Below are 6,000 nucleotides of genomic sequence, written 5' to 3' on the forward strand. Positions count from 1 at the left end.
TATTACCTGTCTTTTACCTCTGCAAGGGAAGTTGAGATTACTGGGAGGACATTTATACTGGAGCAGATATTACTCCAAGATACTCCCAAGGACTGTAAAGGTCATTGAGTGACTTGACTAAACACAGGGTTTCATATTAAGTAAAGTGAGATTTTGATGGTGGCATGGAGCAAGCTTAATATTAACGAATTTATCAGGGTATGAAAGGCCACAGGAAAGCAGATGTTGAGTAGGTGGGAATGGCGGGAAACATGGTGTGCAAAAAGACGAGGAAGGAACAAATCAAAAATGTATGAATGAGTCAGAACTGGCAGAATTTGAGCAGGAGAGCTGCTGAACTAGTTTATTTAGAGCGGGGAGCGGACAACAGACCTGCATGCCCATTGACAGTACTGCATATACATTTCTCAGCGAGAACAAAAGGTGATTGTTGAAGTTTGACACGTTATAAGGGGCAGCTTTCCATTATCAGCTCAGAAGGTTTGTGGGGGAAAAGAAAGTCACAATATGTCATGATGAGATGAATGAATGGATGGGATTTAAACTGCCTTCAGCATTGTAGCAGCATCCACTGCCTACACTACATGCCAGTTGCTTGGGTCAGGGTGAGAAGAGATACATAAGAGCAAGACCAGAGACATTTTGCATTCCCCCTGTTCCTCTTCACATACATACTATTTTTGCATCACATTGGTTATGAAACTGAAAACATTGGTTCAGCTTCAGGCAGCAATTTCAGGGTCAATTGCTTCTTCACTAGACACTGAAATCACAATTTGTCAAGCATCAAACTAACGGTGAGTGTTTTAGGGGACAGTGAACTTGAGTTCTTGAGGTATATATTATTACTGGGTCCCTCCACTCAAAAGTCTATCTTGCAATCCCTCTTGATATGGCAGGTATGCTTTTTTTTCCTAGAATCACACTGTAAGATGAACTCTGAAATTACATTCTCCATCAACTCATTCCTGACCGTTATGCACTCTCCAGAGTATAGATCTCAAGTGGTGGAATATGCTTTCAAAACCACACTAAGCGTTTTTATCCATTTATCACAAAAGTACATCAATATAGGTTTTCCAGCTGAAAGCATTTGAAAGTTTCCTCAAAACTTTTATAGTTCAGCTTAGACCCATTCCTAGTCCACAGACAGGGTAAAAGACTCATCTGGCACCAGCACACCATGAAATACAGAAGAAATAAAGCAATAATGAGATTAGCTGTCCAACAAAACCCCAAAAACTAGGGCTATGCATCTTTCCCTAATACTGTCAGTACAACACAAAACAATTACGACCCTTGCTGCTACAACTGATTTCACTCTGGATCCAGCTGAATCAAACTGGTATTTAAAAAGCATTACAGCCAATGCTCCAGCATGCCAGGAGAGATTGAAACTACTGGAAATTGGAAACCCATTGCTGTGAATGTTGTCAGATTTGGATTTACTATGTCACCTCCAGTAGCAATTCTAGGTCAGATCAAGCTTTTATATTTTACTCTTCTATCCAAATGTTAAAGAGTGAATATGAGAACTGGGTTCTTTAAAACAGAAAAACCCATCCAGCAATATTCTGCAAATTCTGAGCATCTTTAGTTAATCTGAATGAGAAGTGATATTGTGTATCGAGGTGGGATGCTCATAAAACTTTTGGAAATATGGTTGTTAACATGAAAAATTCCCAGTTGCCTTCAGTAAAACGAAGGCAGCATTAATCATCAGCAGTATCAAAATCTCCCCTTTATCCCTGAAACATAAAACCTGAGTGCTGAGTGTCACCAAACATAAGCTGTCATAGGTCCTCAGAACTAAGTAAGGAACTTCAGGTATTAGCAAGATTTCATAGTTTCACCCAAGAACATCTCTGAAAAAGCCTGTCTGTAAATAAATATATATATAAACATAGTATATGTATGTAAACACACACAAATACATACATACATAAATATAAATTATCTATAATTGATATAGAGAGGCTCATCACCCAGCAGGTGGCACTCATACCCTGAGCTCCTGAGCCTGCAGTACGGTGGGATGTTGGGAGCAGGCACTGCTCAACAGGAGGCACCATCTCTATGAGAGGTAAAACACTATAGGCACGAAAGTATTCACCACTCTTTTGCAAGCCCTGGTATGTCAAGTCCAGCATCTTGGTCAAAATCCCATTTAGCTTACTGGCCAGGCATCCCATCCATTAATTCTCTTGACAGCTGCTAGACTCCCTCTCTTCACTGCTGCTAATTCTCAAGTGCTCTAGCAGCCTTTCCAGAGGAGCAACATTTTGGGGACTGAAAGGGTCCTGGAATATTTTCGATGTAGAAGTATCACATTATGATGTCAAGAACAATGCAATTAAAAGTAAAGCTTCCTTCAGACTTCATCACTTCTTTTCTTCTTTTAATACACCCAACTAGCTTTCAGTTATTCCCACTAATAATGTGGGCTTTTGAAGATCTTATGAATGAGCAAATCAGAACTGGCAGAGGAAATGCTGTTTTCCTTTGATTAAAATTAAAGTCTTGTGTTCACCCATGACTTAAGTGTCACTATCGTATGTACGTTCTTAATACACCACCTTCTTCAGCTGAGTGGTGTTTCAACTGCAACTGAGTGGACTTGTTTTTAAAAAATACAAATTCAATATTCCACCCATCTCCCTCCCCCCTTAAAAGGATAAAAAAATCAGTTTAGAAGCAACAATTTGAAAACATCAGCTCTATGTGGAGCAGTGCTGTTCCCTGTAAGAGAATGCTTCATGTCAGATTCAAAGATACCTTTCCAAGGTCATTTCATGTTCCAATGGGTTTGTTATGGAGTTGTGGAATGGCAGATAAGGTTGCACGAGATAGTAAAGTGCCTTCCTAAGCTAGTTCTGGGCAGTAATGTGCAACCAATATTTGAGCAAAGGACTTCTATAGTATTTACCTCTGAAAGAAATGTCATATGCTGAAATAAATGCTGCTGCAGAAGGGACAGGAGTAATACTGAGATACTGATAATCTGTTTCCCAATTTTAAAAAAAGGTCCACAGAAAAGGCCATTTTCTTGAAAAATCTGCACGTCTATGGCACTTGGATACAATTGGGTGCTTCTAGGAACATTAGGGGATCTCTCTTCAGCAAGTTAAATTACTTAACTATGTGTAACCATGATAATTTGATATTAAAAACTTCAATTCAGAATCAATAGTGATGCCTCCAAGTTACAAGAACAAAGATATCAGAGTAGCTCCTATTATCTACCAGGACTAATAATTTGCAAGGTTAAAAAGGCAGGGGGGAGGGGCAGGGAAAGGCTCATATCCTAGAATGTTTCTTTGAAAGTCTTGTAGTTGCGAGTGTGAGAAATGATGATTCAGTACTTTTAGACTGCTTCTAACAGAACGCAAAAATGGAGGAAACCATATAAGTGTATTCTCTTGGCAAGCTTTTAATACTCTGTGAGCCTATCCCAAACTCTGAAAGAAGGTTAAGCATCTAGCAGCACATTGAATTGCATGCCACCATTTCAGCCATCACACCAGGGACTGAATCCTTCCTTGGAAAGAACAGAGAAACAAGCAGGGAAACTCCAGACAGACAGAGAGAGAAGGGGGGGAAAATCCTCCTCACAAATTGTTAGCTATGTGTTAGTGAGGTTTAAAGCTTGATGAAGAATCACCCATTTGGAATATAAAAATACGAGTATTTGGCATCGGAACAGCCTTAGCAAAGGGACAGTGGAGTGTGAGGGGGTGTTTTTTCAAGTCCCAAAGGAGCATTTTGGGGGTCTAATAGTCTGTGAGGAAAAAATTAGAAAAATGGCCACCCAACACTGAACTATGCATAAAATGCAGAGTTTCGGCGCTTCCAGTTCTGCATTGCACCCTGCACTCCCAGCCCCCCGCATTCCCACATGCTCCCTTACACCCCCGGCCCCACCACGCCGCTGCCGGGGAGCCGGGGGCTACAGGTCCCTCGGCGCTATCTGCAGCCACCTCCAGGGCTCCATTACTACTACTTTTAATTTTCCTGCTAGTATCACTTTTCTAATGAGCTGTTTTTACTACAGAATGTACATATCTCCAGCTGAGTACTTCGGGATTTTTTTAAACACCCGAAAAGGTAGAGAACGGGGTGGTGCGGGTTGGTGCGTGGGGAACACCTCAGAAATATCCACTATTAAACATTTTTAACCCTAAAGCCGCACTTAACCCTGCCGCCCGACCGCAACACCTTGCGGCTTCATCGGGACTGATCCCAAGCCTACGCTAAACCTTCCCAAAAATTGGCTTTAGCGACCCATCCGCACCGGCTGGTCTTAGCAGCGGATGCTCCCCCGGCCGCGCTCCAGCTTGCGCGGTGCAGCGCGGCCCCTCCGCGCCCCCGCAACCCGCCCCCGCGCGCAGCGCCCGTAACTCTGCAGACGCCGACGCGCCCCAGCGCCCAGGCGGAATTTCCGCGGGAGATGCCGCGTTCCGCGGAGGGCAGAAAGGCGGGAAGGGCAGCTGAGGGACAGGCCCCCGCAAGAGCTGTAGCCCGCCTGCGGCACTCCCGCACCGCACCGCCCGGCCCCCGCATCCAGCGCCGCGGGCAGCAAGTCCGCCCCGCCGCCGGAGCAAGGGCAAGCCCTGGCCGAAGACCCCTGAAACGAGCCCCGGTGGGGACGAGAGGGGGCACGGGACAGCCCATACGGCCAGAAGCAAAAACCCGAAGAGGGGAATGGAAACAGGCGAGGAGGCGCCCCTGCACCGTAGACCCGCCACCCCCAGCCCTTCCTCCTCGCGCAGCGGCGCGGAGCGATGCGCAGCAACAGCGCGCCCCGCGGGGGCAGCGCACGCCCCTCGGCCCTCCCTGCTGACCTCAAGCCAAGGACATCTCGGCGGTCCCGCAGCGCATCGCGACCCGCGGGCCCCGCTGAACCGCGCAGAGCCAGGCGGCAGCAAGGGCGGCCAGGGCAACCGAGGGGAGCGGGGCCAGCGGCTCCTCACCTGAGCCTGCCCCAAGAGGTGCTCTCCACCGCCGCTGCGGGAGGGACGCGGCTCCTTCCCGTTCTCCACAGAGAAAGCTAGCGCGGACAGCCTCGGCCCGCCGAAGTTACGCACCGTCGCGAAGCCGGGCTCCCACCTGCAGCGCCCGTCAGACTCCGGCAGCCAGCACGGCTCGACTCGGTTCGGCACCGCACGGCTTGGCCCGCCCCGCTCCTCCCCATTGGAGCCACGGCCGCCCCGCCTTCGTCCGCACGCCCGCCCGGAGCGTCCGCGGGGCGACGGTGGGCGCGGGGCTGGGACCCCTCAGCCCGCGGAGCTGGCGGTCGGAGCGGGTGAGGAGTGGTGAGAGGCATTGGCTCCTCTTGTCACCCGCACACCCGGGCCCTGTTTTTGGTTTGGTTTGTTTTTTTCTCTTCTGGGGAAAAGGGAAAATGCTAAAAGAGGGTCTGTGACGTTACTTTATGCCATCGCTTCGTACTGTTGGGCTTACGGGGAGCCCGCTGCCTCAGCAGGCGCTGAGAGGCCTCGATGCAGGCGCTCCCACCCGGTCCGAACCATTTGAACATGGTCACTATTGCCCCGGGCATACAACGGCAGCCCAGGTAGTATGTCCACAAAGCGAGCACTCCGTGACAGAGCCAGGGAAAGCACAAACTTCTGTGCAACAGCTAGAGGATAGGGCCGGGTGAGCAGCATCAGGATTTCCTGAGCAATGCTGCCCGCAAAAAAACTGAGCACCTCCTCCTTTCAGTCTCCTTCCCTCAATAGCCCGTTGCAATTTCTGACCTTTTTTTTCTCCTGTTCAGGTTATAGGTAGCACTTGCACAAGTGTGCTCTAGACATAGAAAAGGACAATGTAGGAGAACTGCGGGACAGAAACAAGAATATAACTGCACTGGTGGGAGTTGGAAAAGGCAGTTTCCAGATAGTGGGAATCCCCCCTTGCATTTGGGAGCAACCACCCTGACATTTTGGAGAAGAAAGCTTGCAGCTCTGGCAACACAGCAGACCTAGGATGGGAAACGCTCAG

At 48.1% G+C, this 6,000-nt stretch overlaps 1 protein-coding gene across 1 annotated transcript in view; it reads right to left on the minus strand.

Annotated features, from left to right (window-relative positions):
* Window positions 1–5,076, minus strand: part of EPB41L3 (erythrocyte membrane protein band 4.1 like 3) — a 148,189-nt gene extending 143,113 nt beyond the window's left edge. The window contains exon 1 of the mRNA XM_071554769.1: window positions 4,971–5,076. The gene's annotated coding sequence lies outside the window, so the exon portion shown is untranslated. The remainder of the gene's footprint in view (window positions 1–4,970) is intronic.
* Between the last annotated feature and the right edge of the window lie 924 nt (window positions 5,077–6,000).

This window comes from Pithys albifrons, chromosome 4 (assembly GCF_047495875.1).
Source record: "Pithys albifrons albifrons isolate INPA30051 chromosome 4, PitAlb_v1, whole genome shotgun sequence".
NCBI classification, from domain to species: Eukaryota; Metazoa; Chordata; class Aves; order Passeriformes; family Thamnophilidae; genus Pithys; species Pithys albifrons.